This window comes from Arachis hypogaea, chromosome 15, assembly GCF_003086295.3.
Source record: "Arachis hypogaea cultivar Tifrunner chromosome 15, arahy.Tifrunner.gnm2.J5K5, whole genome shotgun sequence".
Lineage (NCBI taxonomy): Eukaryota > Viridiplantae > Streptophyta > Magnoliopsida > Fabales > Fabaceae > Arachis > Arachis hypogaea.
Window position 1 is genome coordinate 30,480,008 of NC_092050.1, and position 15,000 is coordinate 30,495,007.

Here is a 15,000-nt window from a genome sequence, read left to right on the forward strand (position 1 = left end):
AATTTTGGAGGGAAAACACCAAGGAACACCAAACTTAAAAATTTTAAGATCAAGACACAAGGAAAACTCAAGAACACTTTGAAGACTCACAAGAACATGAAGAAAGAACACCAAACTTAAAATTTTTTAGAAAACCAAACCAAAATTTTCGAAAACCAAAGGGAAATCAACAAGAAAACACCAAACTTAAAGTTTGGCACAAGATTTAATAGAAAAAATATTATTTATGAAAAAGAAGGTTTTGAAAAGAATATAAAAGACTCTACCCCAATTACCAAGAACACAGATTAACGCTCTAGCCAAATGAGTTATGAAAATTTTCGAAAATTTTAAGAAAGATTATTTTTGAAAACACCAAACTTAAAGTTTGGCACAGGATTTAACAGAAAAATTATTTTTGAAAAAGGTTTTAAAAAATATGATAGCCAATTACCATGAACATAAACACCACGTTCTAATTAACTGAGCTATAAATTTAAAGTGTTTTAACAAGGGATAAATAATAAAAGACTCTAAACCAAAAAGAGAAAATTTTTCCTAATCTAAGCAACAAAATAAGCCGTTAGTTGTCCAAACACGAACAATTCCCCGGCAACGGCGCCAAAAACTTGGTGCACGAATTGTGAATCACACTTTTCACAACGCGTACCACTAACCAGCAAGTGCACTGGGTCGTCCAAGTAATACCTTACGTGAGTAAGGGTCGAATCCCACGGAGATTGTTGGTTTGAAGCAACCTATGGTTATCTTGTAAATCTTAGTCAGGAGGTCAATTATGTTTATCAGTTGAATTGTGAATAACCAAGAGAGCATAAATTGAAGGTTACTTGATGTGCAGTAATGGAGAATATGTTGGAGTTTTGGAGATGCTTTGTCTTCTGAATCTCTGCTTTCCTCTGTCTTCTGATTCACGCACGCACGTCCTCCTATGGCAAGCTGTGTGTTGGTGGATCACCGTTGTCAATGGCTACCTTCCATCCTTCCAGTGAAAACTACGCTCACGCGCTCTGTCACAGCACGGCTAATCACCGGTTGGTTCTCGATCCGGGTGGAATAGGATTTACTATCCTTTTGCGTCTGTCACTAACGCCCAGCCTTCAGGAGTTTGAAGCTCGTCACAGTCATTCAATCCTTGAATCCTACTCGGAATACCACAGACAAGGTTTAGACTTTCCGGATTCTCATGAATACCGCCATCAGTTCTGGCTTATACCACGGAGATTCTGATTAAGGAATCTAAGAGATCCTCATTCAATCGTATATAAAACGGAGGTGGTTGTCAGGCACACGTTCATGATTTGAGGAAGGTGATGAGTGTCACAGATCATCACCTCCATCACAGTTAAGCGCGAATAAACATCTTAGATAGGAACAAGCGTGTTTGAATGGAAAACAGAAATACTTGCATTAATTCATCGAGACACAGCAGAGCTCCTCACCCCCAACAATGGGGTTTAGAGACTCATGCCGTTAGAGAATACAAAGTTTAGATCTGAAATGTCATGAGATACAAAATAAGTCTCTAAAAGTTGTTTAAATACTAAACTAGTAGCCTAGGGTTACAAAATATGAGTGGACTATGATGGATGATGCAGAGATCCACTTCTGGGGCCCACTTGGTGTGTGCTGGGGCTGAGATTTAAGTGAGTCACGTGCAGAGGCCATTTGTGGAGTTGAACGCCAGTTTTTATGCCAGTTTGGGCGTTCAACTCCAGTTTTTGATCCTTTTCTGGCGCTGGACGCCAGAATTGGGCAGAGAACTGGCGTTGAACGCCAGTTTACGTCATCTATCCTTGTGCAAAGTATGGACTATTATATATTGCTGGAAAGCCCTGGATGTCTACTTTCCAACGCAATTGAAAGTATGCCATTTCGAGTTCTGTAGCTCCAGAAATTCCACTTTGAGTGCAGGGAGGTCAGAATCCAACAGCATCAGCAGTCCTTTTTCAGCCTGAATCAGATTTTTGCTCAGCTCCTTCAATTTCAGCCAGAAAAATACCTGAAATTACAGAAAAACACACAACTTATAGTAAAGTCCAGAAATATGAATTTTTCCTAAAAACTAATAGAAAGAGACTAACAACTAACTAAAACATACTAAAAACTATATGAAATTATCCCCAAAAAGCGTATAAAATATCCGCTCATCAGCAATCCAGAAAGGTTCTCGCAAATGTGCTTGAGAACAGTCTTGTATGGAACGCCAACTTGTGTGTCCCATTTTTCCACCATGTATGCTCGTGGTCCTTCATCCTTGAAGCCCAGGGCCGCTCCAATAGTCTCAGCATCAAGGGCTATTTGAACCCTTTTGACATAGGAATGAAGGGTGCCGTCAATGAGCCGCATATTGGCATAAAACTCTCGAACAAGACCAGGGTAGACTGGTTTCTGAATGAGAAGCAAAGGTTTCCAGTTGAGTAGTTCAAACAGAGGAGAGACGTTGATGCCCTTGTTGGTGAGATTTTCAAGGCTAACAAGATAAGTTGTGCACAAATGACGCTTCTCCATAACCTCCTTATGAAACTCAAAAGAGGTGCAAGAGTTAAATCTGCTTGGATCAAAGTGGGAGTGAGTCTTGCCATATTTGTCTCTAAATTCCATGGATTCCAAGTTTGGAGGTTCAGTAGTGTCATTGAGTGCAAACCCCTGATTCTTCTGGGAGCTTTTTCCAGGAGTAGTCCGCTTCGGTGATGAGGGTGGAGGTGATGGAATGGGAGAAGTATAAGATTCTTGCTCTTCTTCCTCTTGGGGGTCCTTGTTCTTCCTGTTTCGTCCTCTTCCGGAACTCTTTTGGGCCACTACCTTTCTTCTCATGGCTTCGGTTTGTTTGGTTGGAGGTGAGGGAGAGGATGAGGAAGTAGAATGTATGTGGATATGAGTGTGCGTTTGGGGTGTTGATGGTTTTTGAGAAAGAAGAATTCGTTCACTCTTTCTTGGCGTGGTTTTCTTTTTCATGGTAATGGGGAATGGAATATGAAAGGGTGGTGGTGATAACCGAATTGAGAGAGGGAGTGAGACAAGGTGGGTGAACGCATTTAATGGAGTTTGGAAAGAGAATATGGAGAGTAATGACCATTAGTGGACGGTTAATGACCATAATGGGTGGTTATTATCCAAAAAAATGATTTCCCTTTTAACTTTTGAAATCCAAAACTGAAAAGTTGTTGCCTTAAATCAAGGGATTGGATGGATATAGGGATTTGATTTGACAATAACCACTTCCAAGGAGATTTGATGACACAAGAGGAAGATTCTTATTTGTAGAAAGATAACTACCATAACTGTTAAGGTGGGGTCAAGGAATTTTGGTGGGGCCCATAAAAATTTTGAATTCTGCGCTGCCTCCCCCTTGACCACAGCTCTTCCATCATGCCATGATTTTTATCTCGTCTAAACCTACGAGCAAAAACTGAACAGAGTCACAAATTCACAGATTTTCAATAAAACTTAAATCAAACATTCCCAAACTTTTTCTCAAGGTACAGAATCTGTCTTCACAGAGAGGTTTTGTAAAAATATCAGCAATTTGATCTTCAGATTTTACAAATTGAATATCAATAGTACCCTTTTGCACATGTTCTCTAATGAAATGATATTTAATTTCAATATGCTTTGTTCTTGAGTGCAAAACAGGATTTTTTGAAATATTTATGGCACTCATATTATTACAAAATAGGGGTATACTATTGATTTTTAATTTGTAATCTTCCAATTGTGTTTTTAACCAAATTAGTTGAGTGCAACATGCAGATGCGGAAATGTACTCTGCTTCAGCTGTGGATAAAGCCACTGTGGCTTGTTTTTTGCTTGACCACATATTGAGTGAGCTTCCAAGGAAGCAACACATGCCGGACGTGCTTCTTCTATCCACTCTATCTCCCGCATAATCTGCATCACAAAACCCTACTGCACAAAATTTATCAGATTTAGGATACCACAAGCCATAATCACAAGTTCCCTTAATGTATCTAATGATGCGTTTAACAGCCGTAAGATGGGATTCTTTTGGGTGAGATTGAAATCTTGAACATACACCCACACTTTGAACAATATCCGGTCTAGAGGAGGTAAGATACATGAGTGAACCTATCATTCCTCTATACCTTGTTTCATCCACATCTTGGCCATCGTCATCTTTTTCAAGTTTTGTATTAGGATGCATTGGAGTGCCCATTGCTTTGAAATTTTCTAGGCCGAACTTTTTAATAAGTTCTTTTGCATATTTTCCTTGGTAAATAAAAGTACCACTAGGAGTTTGTTTAATTTGGAGGCCAAGAAAGAAAGTAAGCTCTCCCATTAAGCTCATTTCAAACTCACTAGTCATGAGTTTTCCAAACTCTTCACACAAGGAAATGTTGGCCGAACCAAATACAATGTCATCAACATAAACTTGAACAAGAAGTATATCATCATTAGATGCTTTAATGAATAAAGTAGTGTCGGTGGTACCCCTTTGAAATTCATTTTCCAACAAGAAGGCACTAAGCCTTTCATACCAAGCTCTTGGAGCTTGTCTAAGCCCATAAAGAGCCTTAGATAATTTAAAAACATGATTTGGAAACTCTTTATGTTCAAAACCGGGGGGTTGTGCCACATACACTTCTCTATCAATAAAGCCATTAAGGAAAGCACACTTAACATCCATTTGAAACATTTTGAAACCTTTATGGGCGGCATAGGCAAGAAGCAACCGAATTGCTTCCATTCTAGCTACCGGAGCAAAAGACTCATCAAAATCTATACCCTCTTCTTGATCGTAACCTTGGGCCACTAATCTAGCCTTGTTACGAACAACTTGTCCATCTTCACCAAGTTTATTTTTAAAGACCCACTTAGTACCCGTTACCTTCATACCATCCGAATAGGGTACCAATGTCCAAACCTCATTCTTGTCAAATTGAGCTAGCTCCTCTTGCATGGCCTTGACCCATGATGGATCTTCAAGAGCTTGTTTGACATTGTTGGGCTCCATTTGTGACAAGAGAGCAAAGTTGCTAGGTTCAGTTTGCCTTTTGGTGGAGGATCTTGTTGTTACACCATGAGAGGGATCACCAATGATGAAGTCATGAGGATATCCCCTCATAGACTTCCATTCTCTAGGTTTTCGGCCAGGTGTTGAACTTTGATGAACTTCTGGTGGTCTCACTGTTTCAGTTTCTCGTGTCTGTTCTGGAGATAAAATGGAAGTTTCTCCTACAATTTGACGAGATAAAACCGGTTTGACAGATTCTTCATTTTGCACAGATTTGGGATTTTCTTTACTTGTTGCAGCCTCTTCACAATCTGAATCAATATCCTTCACAATACTGGGAATTAAGTTAGAATCACAAAAAGTAACATGTATGGATTCCTCTATTGTCCTATGCTCCTTGAGATAAACCCTATAGGCCTTACTTGTGGTGGAATATCCAACAAACATTCCTTCATATGATTTTGGATCAAATTTTCCAAGGTTTTCCTTATTATTAAGCACAAAACATTTGCATCCAAAAATATGAAAGTACTTAAGATTTGGAGGGGTTCCTTTCCATAGCTCATAAGGTGTTTTCTTTAACCCTTTTCTAATGATTGTTCTATTCAAAATATAACATGCTGTGTTCACAGCCTCAGCCCATAAGAATTTAGGAATTTCACTCTCACATAACATAGCCCTAGTCATTTCTTGAAGGCTTCTATTCCTTCTTTCAACCACCCCATTTTGTTGGGGGGTTCTAGGACATGAAAAATTATGAGAAATTCCTAAGTCATCACAGAATTTTTCAAAATCTTGATTTTCAAATTCTCTTCCATGATCACTTCTTAAATGGGCAATTTTCAAATCCTTTTCATTTTGAATTTTCTTACAAAGGGTGGAAAAAGCATGAAAAGCATCATTCTTATGAGCAAGAAAAAGTACCCAACCAAATCTAGAGTAATCATCTACCACCACAAGACCATAATGTTTACCTCCTAAACTTTGAGTTCTAGTAGGACCAAAAAGATCAATATGTAACATTTCCAATGGCCTTTTGGTTGAGATTCCATCTTTTGATTTAAAAGAGGATTTTACTTGTTTGCCTAATTGACAAGCGTCACAAGTAAGATCCTTATCAAACTTGATGTTTGGGATCCCTCTAACCAAATTTCTTTTGACTAGCTTAGAGATTTGATACATGCTAGCATGTCCCAACTTTCTATGCCAAAGCCATTTTTCAAATTCAAAAGATGTGAAGCATGTTACATTTTGTTCCTTTAAATCCTCAAGAGTTAATCCATACACATTGTTGCATCTTTTAGCTTCAAGAAGAACATTCCCAGTTTTTTCACACACAACTAAACAAACAGATTTCTTAAAGATAACTTCAAAACCCAAATCACAAAGTTGACTAACACTAAGCAAATTATGTTTCAAGCCATGTACAAGGAGAACATCATTTATACAAGAAGAAAAGTTTTTACCAACTTTCACAACAGCCATAATTTTTCCTTTTGCATCATCACCGAAAGTGACAAGTCCTCCATCATAGTCATCAAGCTTTATGAAGAAGGTTGCCTTTCCGGTCATATGCCTAGAGCATCCGCTGTCCATATACCACACATTTTCCTTCCTTTTGGATGCTAGGCATACCTACAAAACAATGCTTAAGTAACCTTAGGTATCCAAATCTTTTTGGATCCTTTTACGTTAAACCATCTTCTATGTCCTAAGCCATTGTAATCAAAAACAATTTTATAAACTTTGTCACCAACCATTCTTTCACCGAAAAAACATTGAATGGGAAAGTGTCCATTCCGATTGCATAGTCTACAAAATCTTGGAGTTGCCTTTTTGTTAAAGTAGGTGGGATCTTGAAATCTTGTGTCATTAGAAGATGAAGCAATATTTTCAAAATGTGAATTTTCAGATTTATGAAACCCCAACCCAGCCTTATCATAAAGAGGTTTTTGACTAGCCAAGATGTGATTTAAACTTTCAGAACTTTGTGTAAATTTGGCCAAGTCTTCCTCAAGTCTTTCAACCTTTTTAAGCAACTCTTCATTTTGTTTAAAACAGTCCACATATGCAAGAACACAATGGTTACTTTCACAGCTCCTAACTTGGGCTCTTAACTGCTTATTTTCTTCAACGAGATCACAAGCAGTTTCGGCCTCTCTCACTTTTTCTTTTAGAAAACTGTTTTCGGCCTTAAGAATGGTAATTTGCTGTTCAAGTTCTTGATTTTCCAGCAGAAAACATCTTATTTTTTCAGAAAGGTGGTCTATCATAAGATGGAGATCTTCAGTATTAGGGTTATGAAAGACTACCTGATCTATGTGATCTGCCATGAGACATGTTTGTGACTTGGTCTCGGCTTCTTCATCATCATCGTCAGAGTCATTCTCCAAGTCTTCCCATGTGGCCATCAGTCCTTTCTTCTTTCCTCTTTTTGGCTTTTCCTCCTTTTTCAGCTTGGGACAATCAGATTTGAAATGCCCCATTTCCTTACAATTATAGCAAGTTACCTTGCTAAGGTCTTTCTTTATTCTCCTTGTGCTGCTGCCTTTGCCTCTGAGCTTAGCCATTTTCCTGAATTTTTTTGCAAATAAAACAAACTCATTTTCAGAAGAGTTATCACTGGATTCATCATCCAGAGGGTTAGTCACAGAAGAAAATGCAATTCCTTTCTTTTTTGTATCCTTTTTCAAATATGTATTTTCAAAAGCAAGAAGATTTCCTCTCAAATCATCAAGTGTCATGGAGTCTAAGCTACTGCTCTCAGAAATAATTAAAACTTTAGTTTCCCACTCTTTTGTGAGACATCTCAACACTCTTCTCACTAGCACAGAATCAGAATGTGTAATTCTCAGAGCATCTAAGCCAACAATGATAGCATTGAACCGTTCGAACAGTTCATCAATGGACTCTCCTTCCTTCATTGCAAACATTTCATATTCTCTATTTAGCATATCTGTCCGAGTCTTCTTGACGATGGTGGTTCCTTCATGGATGATTTGCAATTTGTCCCAGATTTCCTTTGCCGTTGTGCATCTTGATACCCGTCGGTACTCCTCGAAGCTGATAGCACAATTGAGCAGATTTATTGCCTTGGCATTTAACTCCACCTTCTTCCTATCTTCCTCGGTCCATCTTGCTTCTGGTTTGAGAGAAACAACTCCTTCTGCACTTGTGGTAGTTGGAAATTGAGGTCCTTCGAGAATAATCTTCCAAAGTCTATAATCCACTGCTTGTACGAATATCTTCATCCTCTCCTTCCAATAGGTATAATTTTTCCCATTGAAAAGAGGGGGTCTGTTGCTTGATTGTCCTTCAGTTAGATTATAAGACACCACATTTGTGCCACTGTTTTCTGCCATGAGGATCTTTACTCCAAGCTGCAAAGCTTGATCTCTTTGAGACCAAGCTCTGATACCAATTGATGGTTTCATTGGCTAAGAGAAGGGGGGTTGAATCTTAGCCCCCTTTTTACATTGCTAACACTTGCTGAACTCAGAGGAGACTTTTCTGTTTTTGCTCGTCACTGGACACGAGCAACTTTGTTTTGTCTCGTCCCTAGCCACGAGACTTTTCTTTTTGTCTCGTCACTTGGCACGAGATAATATTAGTTTTTGCTCCTGTGCAGTAGATATAGAAATGTAGGAGAGAAGAGTTGAAGATTACACCCAGATATATCCTGGTTCAGCTGCTAAGTGCAGTGCAGCCTACATCCAGTCTCCATCACAAACATGATGGAATTTCACTATAATCAATCTGATTACAACTTGTAAAGTGCTAACCCAACTTACAAGGGGATTCCCACAGAATCATGAAACACAACATAGATGAACAAAGGAACTCTAAGACATCTATGGCTTTTTCTTTTAATTTTGCGCTCTCTGCCTTTTTCCGCTCTATGGCTTTTTCATTACAAACCTCACTGTTTGCCTTTTACCATGAGACTCAAGACATGACAAAATTAAACAGAAAAATACAAAATTGAATACATTGAAGGAGAAGAGAAAACTGTTAGCTCAGGTAGCTCTGAGAATTCTGTGCCTTGCACTCTCAAATTTTCTCCTTGCTTCAAACAGTGGCTGTCCACCCTTATTATAGAAGAGGGGAGCCTCCACTTATTGAAGCCAAAACCGAACCAACTTCTTCCTCCTTCAGCAAAACTGGTTCGGCCACATAGAGAGAGAAGAGATAACCATGCATTAACCAACATGCAATTACCTCTAGTCCTTTCTTGATCATCACTCTTCATCAATCCGAGCTCTTCATCCTTGGCTTGCTCTCCAAGATGAAATTCTGGCCCTTGATGCTTCATGATGATGATGACTTCATCTGCTTCAATCTCTGCCTTCAACCATCACTTCGCCACTCTAGCTACTCCCTGTGGTGGTTGAGCAGAATCAAAGACAAGCCATGCTTCAAGAATCTCCCTTGCTGGCCGAATCTTCTTCTTCCTTTTTGAGCATGGAGAGCTCAAGATAACCTCACCAAATCTGACCATATTTGGTAAGTATCTTAGCCACAGCTCATTTTTATTTTAGTATGTTTTCTTGCCATCATTGTGATGGTCTTTAGGCTTTCTTTCTCTTCCTTTCGGTAGCTCATTTTTGCTTCCATGGCTACCAATGTTTCCTGTGTAATAACCGAAGAGAAGAAAGAGATGAGAGAGAAGACAAAGTGGAACTAAAAGCATGTAGTGAATTTGAATAAAGTAAAACAATGCTGAATTAATTCCTACTCCCCTTTCTTTCTTGGTGGCGTGAAGCAATAATGACCCATCAAATCAATTATAATCTCTCTCATGTTTCCAATGCATATATTAATTATTCTCAATAAATTTTGAGTTCCATCACAAGTTAGGAGAAGAGATCTGTTGAGGTCATAAGGCAAATTGTAACATTTGCTTTCCTGATGGATTTATTTTCGGATCATGCATTGGATCTTTCATCAAAGTTGGGCTTGGTTGCAACCATATTTGTTCTTGGCCCATTAATAACATTTGCTTTCTTGATAAAATTTGGAGCAAGCATAAAGCAAATGGAAAGCATGTAACACTCTTGGGCTTAGAGCAATCAAAATCATTTGGACCCAAGTAACATTAAATCAGCCACATTCATTTTTTGTTATTAAAACCAAGGCTGAGTGTAAATTGGGCTAGCACAATAAATTTGTTTTCGGCCCAATATAAAATCTGCACAACAAAATTATTAATTAGGCAAATGCAAATTAATATCAAATTAATAATTTTGTAATTAAACATTTTAATAATGTTTGTTCATCATCAAAATTAAACAAGAATTTTCCAAACTCATCATTTACACCAACTAATAATTTATCACACTGTTGCAACTCCCTGGCAACGGCGCCAAAAATTGACTGGTGGAAAAATGTCGGTTAAGAAATTCTAATAAAAGAAGCGTTGTGAGTACAGTCTTAACCGATGAAATTTTCACTCTAAATTTAGAAGATATCACAATTAAGAATAAAAATTGGGAGTAGAATTCTCAGGTCGTTTTCCAACGAGTTGACACAGCAGTGTAAATTATTGATCAGGAATTTTTTGAGAAATTTTTAAGGTTTGAGAACGGAAAAATAAATAAGTGAAAACCAAAGCAATGAATAATAGTAAGATGTGTTATGTGTTTGAATTAAAAGGCCTTGGCTAAGAGAAGATTAATTGGAGTTTCTATCCTTGTTGAAATTTCCAAGTGTGATAGTAAAAGGTTGTTACTTCCACTCAGTTATCCTCTTACAGTTGCAAAGGAAGGTCAAGTGGGTAACACTAACTCTGATTCACAAGTCCTAATCCCTTCCTAGGGAAGGATTAGAGTTAGTGAAAAGTGAGTTAGCCAGCAACCCCCAATTATAAATTATTACTTGAGTATTCTAAGTCAAGGGGTTCCAATTAATCAACTCCCAAGCCAAGTTGAGAGTTTTAAATCATAACATGAATGTCATTTTTCAACAACATGGAATAAGAACAAATAAGAGACATGGTAATTAAAATAAATTAATAAAAGAAAATTTTGAAGCTGCTAATTAATTGAAGGAAATCAAACAAGAAATGGAATTAAATGTAAAAATTGTTCATTGCATTAATAAATCCCAAAAGTAACAATATCCATATATGACCACGAGCAAATTAAATGGAAAACAAAAGAGTAGAGTAATGGAAAAGCAAAATATAACGATGAAGACTTCAATCGAAGGTAGAAGAAGCTCTCTCAATATCCAATCTAAAAGTATAAAACTAAAATCTAAGAACCCTAGGAGAAGTAGTATTTTTTCTCTAAGATTCTAAACTAAAAACTCCAAACTAAGTGAATGTGAATGTGTGTTGAGTCTCTGCTTGCCCCCTGGCTCTAGTCTATGTTTTTCGGCCGAAAACTGGGTCCAAAACAGCCCAGAAATCGCCCCCAACGTCTTCTGTAATTGTAGCACGTGACGCGCGTCACGCGTACGCGTCAGTCACGCGAACGCGTCGATGGACTTCTGCGCGTGTCACGCGTACGCGTCGTTGTATGATGCGCCAATGCACGCGCACGCGTCAAGCATGCGTGCGCGTCGATCCTCGCTGCTCAGCTCCTTAGTTTTTTGTGTTCCTTCCACTTTTGCATGCTTCCTTTCCATCCTCTAAGTCATTCCTGCCCTATACAGCCTGAAAACATTTAACACACAGATCATAGCATCGAATGGTATAAAGGAAAATTAAAAATTGACAATTTAAAGGCTTAAGAAGCAAGTTTTCAATCATGGAACAAAATTAGGAAGGATTTGTAAAACCATACAATCTGTATGAATAAGTGTGCGAAAAAACTGATAAAAACCACTCAATTTAGCACAAAATAAATCATAAAAATAGTGGTTTATCAGCGACCCAGAGAGAGGTGCTGACAGAGAGCCGTCTGCGTCGGAGCGAGCACGATTAAATACGAAGGGTAACGATGCGGCAGAGAGAGCAGTTGCTGGAGGACGCAACCGTGGGCGACAATTGATTCACGTTGAGAACACTCGAAATAAATACCATATGAATGATGCAATGTTATTGGTGGGAGAAGTCGCTCTACGAATTGGTTTTTTCACTGCTTAATATTCAAAATTTCAAAAACAGAATAATGTTCAAGTTGGATGAATACATAATTGATTTCTTAGACTTTTTCAAATATTTTATATTTAATAAATATTTTGAACATATGTATAAATATCTATATTATGTATAATGAGAACTGCAATAAATAACTGATGGTTATTGTCCTACTTTTGAATTTCTAAAAACGATATAATAACCACAAATTACACATATGACTATTCTAATTTGTAACTAGTAATAATGAGGAATCTCATGCTAGTGTTTGTTTAGAGCTGTAGATTGAAAAATAAAATAAAAATAAAGAAAGGAAAAAAGAAGAAGGAGGCATCTCACTGTAAATCATATAATTAGTTTTTAGATTTTAACATTGACAATTATATTTCTTATACTTATTGACAATTTCAGTATAACATAAATAATTAGGGGTGTAATGGAATCGGATTGAATCAAATTTTGATCAATTTTAAGAATTAAATTAATTAAATTTAATCATCGATTCAAATTAAATTAGATTAGTATATTTTTTGTTATTGGACCCAAATCAATGAAATTCCGGAGGGATTGATTTAGGTATTTGAGTATCTGACTAAAATTAAATTTATAAGAAAATTTGAAAAAAGAAAAGAAAAAAAATTATGAAACACTAAAAATAGTTACATTAAAAAGGAGAAAGAAAAATGGTAGTTGAGGTGAGATTTTTTTTTTTTTGGTGACCAGTTGAGGTGAGATTAGAATTAGAAAAAATTATATAATATTATATTTTTTAATATAATATATAAGAAATTTTTTTATGGCCACGTAGCATTCTAATTATTCGAGGATCAACATATTTGTGGTTGTGTCGATCACAAAAAAGATAACAATCCATCTGGAACTATTAACATGAAATCGTAACTGCATACGAGCATTGCAGCCGCATCGTATTCTTGTCGTGATGACTCTTGCTTGCGATTCTCTCTACTATAATATTTTTTCTTTTTGACTCTCTTTAGGTAACAAATAAATATTTTCATCACGAGTTGTCTACTCTTCAATCATCTACTTTTGCTTTTCTTTGCATAAAAATCCAGAGACTTCGCATATTTGTTATAAAACTCGAAAACCAAATTCAAATTATAGAAGGTGTGCTTCACAAAATCATGTGTTGTCAAGTTGTTAAAACTAGTGTCCAAAATTTGCTGCTTTGATATAATGCAGAGAAGTTCATCTAAAATTACTTTTTGCGATAACACTATTGCATCTATAGAATCATCCTTTATAAAAATTTCTTTTTCATTAAACAGGATTCATTTTCATAGACATCATTTGTATATGTATATGAGACTTCAATGACTTCATTTAAGAACAATTCTTACTCTTCAACCTACTTAATATTATACACTATTTCATTGCACACAAATTTTTTTTACTACATATTCATCGTTATCCTCAACCTCATAATCTTCCTCGTTAACATTGTCATATTCAAAAATTATATCATCCCAAAATAAAACCTTCTCTTCTTCTTCGTATGTAGTTAAAATTTTCACTACTATTTATGTATAATGTACAAAGCATAAAAAATTTGATAGCAAATAAGGTGCGTATCATTAAATCTTAAAACTGATGGTTGACACAGAGAATATCTAACACAAACAAATTTATTATCATTAGAGTACATCAGAATATAATAAAGACTACAAAAAAAATCTATTAATTTAAATAAAAGCTTCAATTACAAAATAAAATATATAGCACTTCATGGTTATAGGAACCAACATCACATGCATTAAACTAAATCAATCATATTATAAAATATTATTTTTTAAAAAATAAAAATGTTAGTATCTGAAGTTTAAGGAACAACCGTGAATATGTTTTCATTTTTACTTTTTTTTGTTACAAAAGAAAAAGAAAATAAAAATCGTCAATATAATAAAATCAGCAATTTATACACATACAAAAATTAGTAGAAGAAAAAATAAAATTGCTTTCTCATTATTAAATTTAACATAAAAATTAATAGAATCATGTTCAGAGAGAAAACTTATTAGTAACCTCTCTGTAGGGAATAAAAAAATGGTGAATGCTGCCATATCTTCTTTAAAATATAGGATAAATTACCTTTTATTATTTATATAGTGTTTATAATTATAATTAGGGTAAAAAATACATATAATTATAATTATTTATATAGTTAAATTTGTAATATCCTAATGACTTAGAACATTAAAAAAATACTTTACATAGTCAATAATAATTTAGATCTTAAAGAAAAAATATTTTTATTATGTATTTACCTATTAGAATATTAAAAACTTTTATAGTACTCATAACATTTTTTAAGTCATTTTTTTAAAATTATTTTGTATTAAAATAAAATTTATTTTTTAATTGTTTTGTATGGAATAAAATATTTTCTTTCATTTCTAAATTATTATTGACTATGTAGAGTATTTTATTTAAAATTTGAGTACATGCATGTATTTACCTAAGTTATTAGAACATTACAATTTTTATAGTACTCCTAACATTTTTTAAGCCATTTTTTTTAAATTGTTTTGCATAGAATAAAATATTTTTTGTAGTATAATTTAAATAAATGTATTAAAAAATTTATTAAAAAATATTCATGAGTTATTAAAAATGGACAAAAGAGTATTGTATGGAATTCGAATTGATAGATCACAAATATTTTAAAGAAGTCTCGTAATTAAATATTTTGTTAACTTTTTTTTTAATGTATGAAATAAAATATATTTTTTAATTTTTAAATTATTAATTTTTTTAATAAAATTTTTAATAAAATTTTTTTAATAAATTATTAATTTTTTAACAGCATAGGAATTACTGTGTGTAATTCGAACCCACCTGGTTCGAATTAGTGTGTGCGTGTGTTTGTGTATAATTCGAACCCACCTGGTTCGAATTATGTAAAAATAGAGTTCGAATTTAGCTGGTT